The following is a 15,377-nucleotide window of genomic DNA, read 5'->3' as shown; positions in this document are numbered from 1 at the left end:
CTGGAGGAAGTTAGTTGGAAATTAGCGGACATTAAGATCACTGAGGTTGGACACCCCTCCCCTCATCAGACTCAAGCCCCACCCTCTGCGTTCCTTGTAACACAGTGTTCTGCAAGTGCCGAATAGTGTGGTAGAGGGGAATGTCCTAATTGCTCCTGCTCAGAATTTGAGACGCCATGTGAAGAAGGGAGAAAGCATGAAATTTGTTCCCATTTAAAATGTGAAGGTACCATATTAAAGGACAGTTATCACTTAGACAAAAGGCAGAAGGCTTGGTTGAGGCCTGCCAGGGAAGGCTATTTGCCCCCATGAAGCATGACTATTCACAAACTCATCTTTTATTTTCTCTTTCTCTCTTTAAAATCTGCTTCGTTGCATGATATTTGGTGAAAGGAATGAGATCTGAATCCCTGGTCCTGGGTGGAGACATGGTTTTCTGAGTGGCTAGGGAAACTCTAAGATTGCTATTTAGCAAGAGGCTTTCTGGTAAGAACAAAGACATACCACTGTCCCTTAAGAGTTAATCCTAGGGCTAGAGATATGGCTCAGTGGTTAAGAGCACTGGCTGCTCTTCCAGAGGACCTGGGTTCAATTCCCAGTTCCCACATGGCAGTTCACAACTGTCTGTAACTCCAGCTCCAAGGGATCCAATATCTTCACACAGGCAAACCAATGTACATGAAATAAAAATAAATCACAAAAAAAAAAAAATGAGTTAATCCCAATGGGCCAGTTAGTAACCTGGACAGGAAATGCCTCAGGAAAACTCTTCTAGGGACTATAAGAAATAGTATAAAACTTGCCTAAGAATGCCAGTTAGTGCCAGGGTCCCCTTGGGCATTGCTCCTTCTCACTCCTTGGGTGTGTACTGCACAATGGTTTCTTCTGTCTTCTATGAGTCCATGAGAGCGTTTTCCTCTGCAGCAGTCCCTTAGCCCGTTGTGAGAACACCTTCACTCCTCTGCCATGATCCTGACCATCTTCTACACCACACTTGGTGCTTCTCATCTTAATCCTTTTGAGAGAGATCACAAGAGCTGGGGGAGCCAGGGAGAATCTAGGGACCTGGGCCCAGCAACAAGACCTGTGGCGTGTCTTACTCTCAGAGGCCCCCTGCAGCCTTTTGTCTATGCTTAGTGTGGGAGCTGAAGCTCAGAAAGGACTCTGGAATATTCTCTTAGACACCTAGGTCTGTCTGGTGTGGGTCAGTCAGAACAACCCTATACAAATTTGTTTGATCTCTTTAGGTTACTAAGGAATATGTCCCATGGGCCTCTGTAAGCCATCTTCCCTGATCTCGTTTGTCCCCCTTCCTAGTGACATATCCATCCCTGAGTTCTACAGATCTAGCTAGCTGTCATCTGCCTGTCTGTCTATCAATCTGGCATTTCAGTTAGTACAGATGTGACCAAATGGTCTTCTGGAAGTATTCACAATGTACACTTCCACCAACAACATAGAGTGCCTGTCTGCCTGTGTATCTGATTTCCCAGCTGATAAAATTTTATTGAGGTATAAAATTCTTGCACAAAAGCACCCAAATCAGAAGTTTTGGGGTAGGTGAATTTTCCCAACGTGCAACACAAAGCCGCTAATTCAAGTTACTGAGCATGAATGGTGTCTCAGGAGCTCTTTCCTGTCCCTCTTTGTTACCCATTACCCTTCTGCTCAAAGATGACTATGCACCGACTTTTAACACCGCTGGCTAAGGTTTCAGCTGCGCTAAACTTTTAGGTTTCATTCATATGACCTGTAGCGCTGAGCGGTTTGGAAATCATTGGTGTTCTTGCCGATGGCCTGCCGTTCATTCCCACTGCTGGGGCGCAGCCTGCTGTACACAGACAGGACAGCTCATCTTCGTGCTCTAGTGATAACCGTGCAGGTTGCTTTCAGTTTGGAGTCACTGGAAATAATGCTCCCATGAATGCCGTTTTTTGTTAACCAGTTTAAGTTAGGATCTGAAACACTGGGTTTCATCGTGATGTTTTCACCCAGGTGCATTGTTGGACTTTGCTGTGTTTGCCCCTCCACTGTCCTCTCTCTTCCTCTCTGCCGTTCCCCCCCACCCACGACAGTCCCTGAAGTCGGTCCCCTTCTGCTCCACGTCACCCAGATATGCACCTAGATGCCACACACGAGAGAAAGACGTGGTCCTTGTCTTTCTGCTCGTCCTCTGCCTGCCCTTGCTCTTTCCCCTTCCTGTTCATAGCCCTTTTGTCCCAAGTGCCCCCTTCTAATTTCATGTCATACATATGTGCTCGTGTACACACGTAGAATATTCCCTATTGTATGACATGAGAGAAAATGTAGGATTTACTGTCTTGAGTCAGATTTCTTTCGCTTGACAAGACAATCTCCTTTCATCCAGTTCCCTGCACATGACACAATTGTATTCTTCTTTAAGGTTGAATAATACCCCAGTGTGTGTGTTTGTGGTGTGTGTGTGTGTGTGTTTGTAGTGTGTGTGTGGTGTGTGTTTGTGGTCTGTGTGGTGTGACATTTTCTTCATTCCCCTGTTGAAAGTCATCTATCTTGGCTATTGTGTGTAGTACATGTGGATATGCATGTATCTCTGCGGTATGCTGATATATATGGGTGTACATATCAGCATATATACTCCATACTGGTTTCTATAGCATAGCCAATGCACACTCCCACCAGCAGTGATTTCCATCACTTAGTGTCACTTTTCTCTTGACAACCATCCTGACTGTGTATGATATAAGGCATTTTCTTAATTTTAGTGGTTGATGGGGGAGGGCCCAGTCCATTGTGGGTGGTGCCATCCTTGGGTTGGTGGTCCTGGGTTCTCTAAGAAAGCTGGCTGAGCAAGCCATGATGAGCAAGCCAGTAAACAGCAGCCTCTGTGGCCTCTGCATCAGCTCCTGCCTCCAGGTTCCTGCCCTGTTTGAGTTCCTGTCCTGACTTCCTTCAGTGATGGACAGTGATGTGGAAGTGTAAGCCAAACAAACCCTTTCCTCTCTGAGTATCTTTGGTCATGGTGTTTCATCACAGCAATAGTAACCTTCACTAAGACAAGTTGGTACCAGCATGGTGGGGTGTTGCTGTGACAGACCTGGCCATGTTTTGAGGAGGATTGTGAAAGGTCTTTGGAACTTTGGACTAGAAGAGCCACTGAGTATTGAGAGCTCAGTGGGATGTTTTGTTGCAGCTTTGAAGGTAAAAATGTTGACAGCAGTGTGGATGATGGAGGCCTGGCTTGTGAAGTTTCAGAGGGAAGCAAAGACTCTTCCAGGCCATTTGTGTGGAGAATCGGTGGTTCTGGTCAACTGGGGCTGAAGAATCAGCTGCGATTAACAAGAGACCAGAACCACTAACATAAAACTTTTATGTTACTGGGACAATTGATGCTGGTCAGCTGGAGCTGAGAAATTAGCAGTGATTAAGAAGAGACCAGCTTCACTGAGGTGAAGTCTTCTGGGAAGTGTTTCCTGAGAGTCAGCACATAGAAGCTGTGTGCCAGATGGCAGCCAAGGTTGTACCTCGTGTGGGTAGCAAAACTTGGCAAGTCATCCAGGTGGTACTGGTTTTGAAGGCATGAAGGAGTCATGGAGAGCAGCTGAGGCTTGGCACCAGGAGAGGCCATTGGTACAGGTGCAGCCTCAGTAGCAGTTGAAGACCCAGGATTGAAGGAAAGTTGAGGCTTAGCACCATGAAGAGAGCCTAGAAGAGCCTATTGGTGAAAGTGCAGCCCAGCTGCAGCATAGACCCAGCATTTTGGAGATGCCAGCACCATGCGATGACCACCAAGAACAGCAGCAGCAGTGAAGGGGGCCAGCTGGAGCCTAGAAGACAAGCTGTGTGTGCTGCAGAGGGCAGACCGGAGAAGTGACCCAAGCCCTCTGGAAGAGCCCAGAAGATGGTGAGTGAATCCCAGACATTGGACATTGCTTTGATCTGATTGTGACTGTGTCCTGGTATTTCCCTATTGATGTAAGGAAGTATTTAACTTATTTTTTACTTTACAAGAGTCCACAGATGAGGGACTGAATTTTAAAAGAGATTTGGGGTTTTAAAAGAGACTTTGGATTTTTAAAATAGATTGGCTATTTTAAAGGGTCTGAACTTTTAATGTCTTTGAATTGGTAAAGACTGTGGTACTTTTAAAGTTATTTAATGATTTTAATGGGAGATCTTGGGGACAGATAAGAAAGGAAGTGTTGTGGCTTAACAGTGATGTGTTTGTGTGTCAAGTTGACAAGGGGTCAGTTGTGCTGGTTAGTTTTAGGTCAACTTGACCCAAGCTGGAGTTATCTGAAAGGAAGGAACCTCAATTGAGAAAATGCCTCCATAAGATCCAGTTGAAGGGATTTTTTTCAATTAGTGATCATGGGGGAGGGCCCAGCTCATTGTGGGTGAGGCTATCCCTGGGCTGGTGGTCCTGGGTTCTCTAAGAAAGCAGGCTGAGCAAGCCAGTAAGCAGCACTCCTCCATGGCCTCTGCATCAGCTCCTGCCTCCAGGTTCCTGCCCTGCTTGAGTTCCTGTCCTGACTTCTTCAACAATGAACAGTGATATGGAAGTGTAAGCCAAACAAATCCTTTCCTCCCCCAGTTTCTTTGGTCATGGTGTTTCCTCACAGCAATATTCACCCTAAGACACTGACTGAAGTAGAATCTCAATGTAGTTTAATTTGCCTTTTTTCTGATAGCTAAGGAAGTTGAACCCTTTTTATATATTTATTGTTTGTTTATATTTCTTCTTTTAAGAACAGTCTGTGCAATTCATTTGCCCATATATTGATTGAATAAGTTCCTTTGGTGTTTAAGTTTTTGAGTTCTTTATAGATTCGAGGTATTAATCTCCCTCGGGTCTCAGTCGTCAAAGATTTTTCTCCCATTCTGTGGGCTGTCTTTTTATTGTGTTGATAATTTTCTTTGATGCGCAAAAACTTTTAAATTTTATGCAGTCCTGTTTGTCTGTCTGTCTGTCTGTCTCTCTCTCTCTCTCTCTCTCTCTCTCTCTCTCTCTCTCTCTCATCTAGCTATCAATCATCATCTATCTATTTAAGACAGAGTCTTACTATGTAGACCTGGCTGTCCTGGAACTCGCTCTGTAGTCCAGCCTGGCCTTGAACTCACGGAGCTCCACCTGCCTTTGTCTCCTGAATATTTGTCAGTTCTTTCACTAATTTCCTGAGCTATTGGAGTCCTACTCAGAAAATCTCCAGCTACTCACCTCTGTCTTGATGTGTTCCCCCTTTTCCTTTCTGCTATAGATGTTCCTAAGTCTTTTTTTACATGAACAATATAGCCATTTCTCATGCATATATCTAGAAGTATGAGAACCAGGTAAGAGCACCTGCTTGGGTCTACAGCCATAGCACCCAGATCATGCCTGATCTTGTCTGATCTCAGAAGGAGTCATGGCTGGGCCTGGTTAGTACTTGGATGGGAGAGACCATGCTTAGGGACTGGTAAGATGACTCTGTGGGTAAAATGCTTGCTGTACACACACAGAGAACTGGGTTCAGATCCCAAGCATCCATGCAAAAGACTGGCCATGGTGGCACGTGTCTGGAATCCCAGTGCTAAGAGAAAGAGACGGGGGAGGATCCCAGGGGCTCACTGGCCAGCCACCCTATCCTAATCAGTGAGCTCCAGGGTCAGTGAGAGACCTTGCCCCAAAATAAACAAGGTGCTAAAGAAAACCCCTGATACTGAGTTCTGATATCCAGAGGTGCATGCATGGGCATGTGCATACACACACACACACACACACACACACACACACACACACACACACACACACAGAGGTGGGGGACTAAATTAAATTAAGCTGCCTTAACTGGTCCCACCAATTGATCCCTTTACTGGTGATGAAGGGGAACTCCACTACATCTTCTGTAGGACTTGGTGCTGGTGACCATTTCCAGCTTCAGCCATCCTGGAAAGTGGTTTCTCATTCCGTTAGGATTACTGAGTTATACACTGAGCTTAAGCATCACTCTCTGCTCCAATTGTCCATAAAAACATTGTTGTTGTTGTTCTTTTTCAAGTCAGGGTCTAGCTATGTAGTTCTGGCTGTCCTGGAACTCTGTAGACCAGGCTGGCTTTGAACTCACAGAGATCTGACTGCCTCTGCTTCCCAAGTGCTGGGATTGAAGGCGAATGCTATTACTCCTGGCAGCTATAAAAAGTGTCGTGACACATTTAAGTCTTGTGCTTATTTTTCTGTTGGGTATTTTTTTTGATGGGCTGATATGAGGAATTACATATCCTGGGTGAAGCCTTTGTTGTATGTAAGTAAATACATGTCATGGCTCATCCTGGGGATGGTCTTTTCATGTCCAAGGAGCCTCATCTGCTTGCTGGTCCTGAACATATCATGCTCATCTTTTGGAAGCTGTATCTTTTACATTTTCCCCTCTGTGAATATGAATGTTTCATTTGTAGAGTGAAGAGCTAAGGCTGGTTTTCTGTATGGCAACCCTTTCCACATCACTCTACAGCATCACCCTTGTCGTAGAGAATGTCTGGATAGGAATAGGTCATTTTTGGACTGTTTTGTTCCATTCTATTGGCTCACTTTTTTTCCTTACACAATGCCATACTGTCAGAATTACTGTGATTTTTAAGTAGGTGTGTGTGTGTGTGTGTGTGTGTGTGTGTATGTGTGTGTGTGTGTGTGTATGTGTGTGTGTGTGTGTGTTATACAGTGTGTGCATATATGTGAGTTTGGCATGTATGAGAGGTGTCAGTTCTCACCTTCCACCTTATTTGAGGCAGAATGTCTTTGTTGTTCACGGCTGAGTTCGCCAGGCTCACAGCTGCTGGGGATTCTCCCACGTCTTCCGTTTCTCAGTATGAGCACGGGGATTGCCGATACATGCTGCTTTGTCTGGGTTTATATGGCTTCTGGGGATTCAAACTCAGGTCCTGAGCTTTCACATCAAGCAGTTTACCCACTGAGCAATCTCCTTAGCCCGAAGGGAAGCTTAACACACGGCACTATAAATTCAACAGTTTTGTTCCTCCTCAGTGTCCTTTCTGATGCTCTCTGCTGTATTTACACAAAATTCTTAGATCAAGTTTTTTTAGATTACTAACATGTGCTCGCACACACACACACACACACACACACACACACACACACACACACATGACTAAACTAGTGGTTTGAGTGAAGCTGTACTTAATGCCTGGATTTGAGGATAACTGACATCTCAAAATATGTTCGTCTATGAACATGGGAGAACTCTTTATTTTGGTATTTTGTTTTTCTTAGTATTTTTAAAGCTCTTTGTTTAGCTTATTGTAGAGCCTTTCACTGTTTTCTTGCTTTTTCATTGATTAGTGTATTATAACTCATTTAAAATGGAACTTTTCAATTACTAGTTGCTGTGTATAAAATGCAGTTAATTTTGTGTGTCATAGCTGAATCACTGATTTATCTAAATTTACTAATTAATCACAGTGATTGATCTGCAGGTCCTTTTGCATTTTGTATGTACACAATCATATAAGTTGTAAATAATGATATTTTTCCATTTATAATCTCCTGCATTTTTCTTTTACTATAGCATTGCTTAGATCCTTTACTATAATGTCTATAATATTATCAAATGTACAGTGAATCCTTATCCTCTTTTCTGTTTTTTTCGAGACAGGGTTTCTCTGTGTAGTTTTGGTGCCTGTCCTGGAACTCACTCTGTAGATCAGACTGGCCTCGAACTCACAGAGATCCGCCTGGTTCCACCTCCCAAGTGCTGGGATTAAAGGCGTGCGCCACCACCGCCCGGCCTTACAACCCTCTTTGCTAACAACTTGCAAAACCCTTGGAATTGTCAGAATGATGAGAAGCTAAGATGATTGGTTACCTGGAGGACCCTAGGTAATTTGAGGATTGGGATTGATCCCCAGAAAGACTAAGGCAGGATTAGTTAGTAAGGACAATCATCCCCTAAACTCTCGTGAAGGGAGGAACACAGAAGGTTGATGTTACGGTCAATAACTTAATAATGACAGAGTAATGAAGCTTCCACGAAGCTCCAAAAGCATAGGTTTCAGGGAGAGCTTCCAGACAGCTGAACATGTTCCAGGAACACGCTGAGGTCCCTAAAGGGGTGGGGAAGCTCTACCCCCTGCCTCGCTGTGCATCTGGCTGCTCACCCATAGCTTCTCTGACTTCTGTGGACTGTGCTAGCCATCTGGAAGTGGTTTCTGTGACTTGCTGCTGGCATCGGAAGCGGAGGCATTTCTTGTGGGACCGATAGGCGGGATCCGATGCTATCTCCAGCCCAGAGTGTCAGAAATGAATTGAGTGGTATCTTCCGGGGAATTGTTTGGTTGGTGTGTGGGGAAAACCCTTCCTGGAGTGTGTCAGAAGTGTGAGAGCAGGGCAGGAGAAAATGACCTTGGCTGTTCCTGTCTCACTTAAAGCTGAAGTGATATGGGTTAGTGTCTGTGTTTTGTTTCTCTGGGGAAAGTTTTCCATTTTGTTGATTTATTTTTCACAGTTAAATGTGAGCTTTGGTGCAAATTTTAATCAGATTGGAGAAGTGAGCCTCTAATTAAAAATAATGCATTCTAAGTTTACTAAACTTTTTCCCTATGCCTGTTGTCAAAAGTTTTCCCTCTGTTCTCTTAATACAGTAAACACATCGACCCATGGTTGTGTGGTAAATAACTTGGCATTCCTGTGATAACCCCAGCTTGTTCACAATGCACCGTCGCCATTTTATCGAAGATTCTTGAACTGATGTGGACGTGATACTGACGTCTGTAAGGTGTCTCTCCTGCTCTGTGCTTGATGAGCTCCGGCTCCTCAATGTCTCCAAGGCATTTCTCTCTTTTTATTCTCTAAGCGTATTTGAGATAGAGTGATGTCCCCCAAATAGCTGGGAGAACTCAATGCTGAAGACATTTGGAACTGAAGTTTTCCTCATGGGAAACTTTTATTTCAATTAAATTTGCTGGGACTGGAGATGTGGCTCAGTGGCTAAGAGCCCATAGTGTTCTTACAGAGGATCAGAACTCAGTTCCCAGCACCCACACAACGGAACTTACAACCACCCAATAATTCTAGTTGCAGGGATCTGATGCTCTCTGTGGCCTCAGTGGGCACCTGCTAACATGTGGTGCATATAAACTCATACACACACACACACACACACACACACACACACACACACACACACACACACAAATAAGTGAATAAACAAATAAATGGAGAATTCATGTACATTCTTCTTACTCTTGGTTAATTTGATTTTTTCAAAGAGTATATTTTACATAGTGTAGTGACCCAACGTTGATTATATTAACTTTACATTTTAATTTCTGTTATTAATTTGTACTGACTCTTTCTGATCAATCTTGCTAGCTGCTTACTATCTTCAAAGAACTAACTCTGACTTTGTTGATTTTCTTATTTCTTTTTTTTTTCCTGCTGTGTTTAAGTGCTATTTGCTTGTTAACTTTTGTTTTTATTTTGAGGCAGGGCTCTGCTGAGTAGCCCTGGCTGGCCTGGCAATTCATAGTGAACCACCTCCCTTAGCCTCCTGAGTGCTGAGATTATAATGCCAGGCTCAACTTTCCAACTTCTCGTTACCAATATGTATGTGATTGGTTTTCAGGCGGCCCTTAATTCTACCAGTCACATTGAAGGCTTTGGCTCTGTGTTTCTCTTTAAGGGTGGCTATACCTGGGTCCCAGAAGCTTCAATCCATTGTTTTCCAGTAATACTTAAGATATATTCCAGTTTTCTTTTGCTTTTCTTGAGATAGCCTTACTCCACAGGCCAGATTGGCCTGGTCCTCAGGGCACACTCTTCCTGCCTCAACCTCTACACAGTGCTGAGATGGCAGGTATGAGCTCTGTTTACTCACTTACCTGTTTTTATTTTCTGGTGGTGCTGAGGACTGAACCTCTAGACACCTGAGTATAGTGGGCAAGTACCCCACCATTCAGCTCCAGCTCCCAGTGGCTCCCCGATCTCCCTCTTCTCTCTCTCCCCCCCGTCTCTTCTTTCTTACGATCCATAGGTTACTTCAATACTTAGTGATTCTTAAACTTACATGTGGTTATTGATTTGTATCATAATTTCACTGTGGTCAGGAAATAGCTTCTGAGTAATTTTAAACTTTTGAGATGCGTTACAGCTTTCTTAGTGCTGGTATTGTGGCCATAGGAAATTACCATGTGCCCCTCAAAATGCCTATTGTAGTTGTTGGGCAAAGAATATTTCAAGTAGTTCTTGTTTCTTGTACTTTGACTTGTTATATTATTTGACTTTCATAGGGATAAAAATCCACATGCCACAATAGTTATCCTTTAAAATGTACATTTTAGTGGTTTTTAGTGTATTAACATAATTGTGAAACCATGCCTAATTCCACAACATTTCCAAAATTCCAAGGGGAAACCATCACCATGTCCCCTTCCTTTAGCCCTTGGGGGCCACGGATTTACTTTTTGTCTCTGTAGTTACTTATTCTGAACATTTCATCTGAGCACAGTCATGAAATACATGGCCCTCTGCTCAGCATCTCCCACTCAGCGTATTTTGAGGTTCTTCCGGGTCCCCCCATGCTTCAGCACCTCATTGCTTTTCTATAGTTGATAATATTCCCTGGTATGGATATACCCCATGCATCTTATTTTTTCATCAGCTGGTGGCTATCTTAGCCATTTCGACTTTGGACACTTATGAATAATGTAGCTACACACATTTGAGTTCAACGTTTCTGTGTGAAAATGTGTTTTAATTATCTTAGATTTGTGCCTTGGAGCAGAGCTGTAGGATTATATGGTGGCTCTGGTTAGAAGAGTTTCTAGAGGTTTCCAGCGGCCGGTACCATTTCATAGCCCACCCACAGCGTTATCCACTCGTCTTAGTGGTATGTGGCTGGTACCCCATTGTGGTTTTTATGTGTATTTCCTGACAATGACAGTGACTAGTGACTAAAGTTGGTTGATTCTGTGTCGATTCTCTTCAGAAAAATGTCTATTCAAGTCTCTTGACTGTTTTTTCAACTCAGCTATTTTCTTTCTAGTTGATGGTGTATAAGTATCCTTTATATATTCTGGAGAAGTGTCTAACAAGATCCTGGTTTTGAAAACAGTACCCCCATTTGTATGGATGTCTCCACTTTCTTGACCCTCATTTCTTTCCTGCTTTCTTGACCAGTCATGGAGAGACATGTGATATATAATCTATTGGGATCGAAGGTTTTCTATTTTTCTTAGTAGTTTATCAGGTACACATACATATAGTTTTATTAAGAGAAAGCATGTGTAGTATGTGCAAGGCCTTGAGTTTGAACCCACATCACTGCAAATAGAAAAATCAACAGGTAGGTGTAGCATGATTGCACCTTACTATTGAGAAAAATCAACAGGCCGATATGGCATGATTGCAACTTACTATTGCGTGGACCCTTTCATTGCTGTGAACCATTGGCTCATGTACATAGCTCTTGGTGTTTCTACTTTACTGTCTCCCTGCTAGGCACTGGTGTGGGTCTCAGGCACTGGTGTGGGTCCCAGGCACTGGTGTGTGGGTCCCAGGCACTAGTGTGCCCCTAGTGTAAACTCTTCTTGTTTTCTTAACTTGGTATGATGTGTGCCACTTAATGGTGATAGTTAGATTGCTTATGTTTTATGTAACTACTAATACATTAAATTGAATCTATCATCTTATCAGTTAGCTTCTATTTATCCCATTATCTCAGGTAGTTTTTCTCTTCCTATTCTTCTGAAAAAAAAAAATCATGTGTTTTTAAATATATAACTTAAATGTCCCTAGTTATCTTGTCATATATTACTTTAGAATTCTTCTGTGATTGCAACCAACGTGATTGCAATCTACACCCATCACCTTTGAAGGCCTGACACATGGGTATATTTACTACTTTCTAGATCATTCGAAGGCTGTACCCCACTTTATTCCACTTCTCTCCACCTTTGTGCTATGATTTTCTACATATCAGCCTTACATTTACTTTAAACTACAGGGTTATTGCTTTTTTAGATTTCTTTATTTAATGTTTACGTGTATACCGTGCCCACGTGTATGTATATGCACCACCTGTGTGCCTAGTGCCTGCAGAAATCAAAAGAAGGCACCAGATTCCCAGGACCAAGAATTACATATGGATATCAGCCACCAAGTGGGTGCTGGGACTCGAACCCTGGTCCTCTGCAAGAATAGCCAGTGCTCTTAACCACTGACCTATCTTTCCCCACAGTTTACTTCCACTTAGATGTGCTCACTTACATCCCCTCTTTGATGTAACTATTTTTGAATTAATATTGTTAACAGTTAATATTCACTTGGATTTGCTCATTTCATACTTATGCTTTGCATTCCTTCCTATATTTTTGTATATATATTTACCAGAGATCTTTTTTTGTTTTTGTTTTTTGAGACAGGGTTTCTCTGTGTAGTTTTGGTGCCTGTCCTGGAACTCGCTCTGTAGACCAGGCTGGCCTTGAACTCACAGAGATCTGCCTGGCTCTGCCTCCCGAGTGCTGGGATTAAAGGCCTGCGCCACCACCGCCCAGCTACCAGGGATCATTTTAAAAACAAATTTTTCTTTTGGACGAGTTCTTTGCAAAGATAACGATGAATGATTAGACTTGCCCGCAGCTCTTCCCCTCAACACTTTCATTACTAGGATACATTTAAAAAAAAACAAAACCAATGAACCAATTATTTGGAATGATATGACACGTTATTTGGAACAAAAGCCCTTACGTCATTCAGGTTTCCTCGGTTTCTCCAAATATCTTCGTTTCTGGTGTTGCATCCTAAGAAGCAACACTGTACTTGGTTGTCCTCTGGCTGTCCTTGGTAGAGACCATTTTCACATATTTGTTTTGGGAGAGACTGGCACTCTGAGAAACAGTGGTGAGGTTAGTCTGAAGAATTTCCCTCTTTGGGTTTTTTTGTTTTTTGTTTGTTTGTTTGTTTTTTGAGGCTTGTCCCACAGTTAGATCCAGTTAGAGAACTTTGAGTGGAAAACCCATTGAGGCATTTTGTCATTTTTTTGTCATGGAGGTACATGCTATTAACTGGCTCCTCAAGATCCAGACCTACCCCTGAATGTAGAAAGGACACGTACCCCGAGGATAACAAGAAGGGAGTGATGTGACTAATCAGACTTCTCTCACGGACTCTGTCACCTGCCCGCCTTCAGGAGGCATCTGCTGTGTCAACTGGACGTCTGCCAATGGTGCGCTTTCTTTACGTGTTAGCTCTTGATGTAAGTTAAATATTGCATCACATGCCTGTCCTAGGGAACTAGTCTGCTGACCTCAGAGGAGGGACCCACCAGGTGTGAGGTGGCGCTCCTCACGGCTCTCAGGGTCATTCTGACTTAATATGACTTGTTGTTTTAGTCACTGTATTGAAGTATAATTCCATAGTATCTCCACGGATTTGTTTTAAAAAACCACTTCTTAGAGAGCACACAGTCCAAATCCATAGTAATGAAGAAAAACACTTCAAAAATCTCTAATGAGCCGGGAGGTGGTGAGGCATGCCTTTGATCCCAGCACTCGGGAGGCAGAGGCAGGAAGACCTCTATGAGTTCGAGGCCAGCCTGGTCTACAGAGTGAGTTCCAGGACAGGCTCCAAAACTACACAGAGAAACCCTGTCTCAAAAAACAAAAACAACAAAAACAAAACAAAAAAAAAAAAAAAAAAGAAAAAGAAAAAAATCTCCAGTGAACATCCTTTTCAGAGTTTGTTCTGCTTCCACTTCCGGCGCAGGACCGTTCATTCCCCTCTTCCTTCTGGATCTCCAGAGCCAGCACATCTCTGAAGGCCAGCACAGCCTGCACAAAGACCCCAGGAGGGGTTGAAGGGACAGTTCTTAACCTTCCCCATCTCACGTCTCTGTAGGACATCCCGTTCTTCCTGTCTCTGCTGTACCTTCTCTGTCATACTAAGAAGAAACGAACACAAACGAGGTTCTGGACGCGGGGGCCCAGGCAGAGCCCTGCCCCTCATCTGGAGTGTCCATCCTGCGGAGTACCTGGAAGGACCTCATTTCCTGAGTCTCTCCAGGTGACTTCCTTGACTCTTAATTTCTCTGGAAAAACTTTCTCGTCTATTTTAATAAATTTTGGTGACATCGTTGGTGCCATTTGGGTCATCTTCCTTTGAACCAACCTCGTTTTTCTATAGCTCTGTTAAGGTATGGTGCCCAGAGAGGGATATGATGTGTAGGGGTGGCTACCTAGCTACCCATAATGCTGTAGGAGTGCCAGTTCCTTTTGGCTCAGTCCTGAGTTTTCATTAACGGCGAGCAGGGTCACGTTATTGTTATCTTATTAAATAAATGAGTCCTGCTCTCTTGCCAGCTTTGGTAACCCCCACCCCACCCCCACACTTAGCTCGGAAGTGCCCATCACTAGCCCCACCACCTGGACTCCTCCCAGAGTGGCTCTGAGTGTTCCATCAGAGTCCCCCTCAGCTGGAAGCCACCCTGGCCGGTGCAGCCAGTGCTCTGGGATTCGAGCAGCAGGAAGGGACACACAGATTCTGGCATTCCCAAACCTGCTCCTGCCAACCCACCCCAGTCTGAGTCATCCTCACCCTCCAGCGTTGAATGTTGGAGCCCTGCCTCGGCCCTTCATGAGGCTCCTGAACCATTGTCAATGTTCACGCTCAGCTGCCCTCGCCTCACCCAGGCTAATGAGGGTTGGGGAAGTGTCCTTTGTCTGGAGCCAAATGAGTCTCCCAGCTGCAAGTGTGTCCTTTTTCTCTGTGTCCACATACTGGCCCCCCTCCTAGGGGTTAAGCCCAGATCAGACAGAGAGGGGGCGAGCTACCTTGGCAACTCTTATACTTGCTTCTAGAAAACAAGGTAAACACAAACCCACGCGTGCAGAGTGCACATGTATGATGGCTCCTACATGCTATAGGACATGAAGGAGGCATGGAAATTTCCATAGATACCCAGGATCTGAAGGTTGACCTTTCAGGCTTCAGGAGAGGTCTGTCCCGGACTTGAGCCTCTGAGAGACCACCACAATGATTCACAATGTTCCTCAAGGATCTTTATCTCAGAAGTCAGTACAGACCAAGCCTTGCAGGCCACCGGCCACCACTTGGTCCATGTCCCCATGGTCCTACACGACTGCTACCCCCTCCCCCCCCCTCCCCCTGCCCTCCACTCTCCAGGTCCTTACACTTCTGTCTCCGGAGCTCCTCACTAGTGGTTTCTCCTCAGAGCAGCTAGCCCTGGCCTCCACCCTCCCTGGCTCCCACCTTTACTGTCCCCTGCACCTGGGCAAGCCTCCCTCAGATCTTCTCCTCCATTTATTTCAGCCACTTGGGAAACTTCAAATCTCGATCTCGGTTTTTTAAGTTCACACATTATAAAATCCCTTTCTGGTGTGTGTGTGTG

General features: G+C 44.2%; 1 pseudogene; it reads right to left on the bottom strand.

Moving 5' to 3' along the window:
• LOC128116069 (protein SET-like) overlaps window positions 1-14,620 on the bottom strand; it is a 28,639-nt pseudogene extending 14,019 nt beyond the window's left edge.
• Between the last annotated feature and the right edge of the window lie 757 nt (window positions 14,621-15,377).

Source organism: Peromyscus californicus, unplaced genomic scaffold (genome assembly GCF_007827085.1).
Source record: "Peromyscus californicus insignis strain IS unplaced genomic scaffold, ASM782708v3 Scaffold_1__1_contigs__length_55948999, whole genome shotgun sequence".
NCBI lineage: Eukaryota > Metazoa > Chordata > Mammalia > Rodentia > Cricetidae > Peromyscus > Peromyscus californicus.
This window is presented reverse-complemented; position numbering and strand designations above follow the sequence as displayed.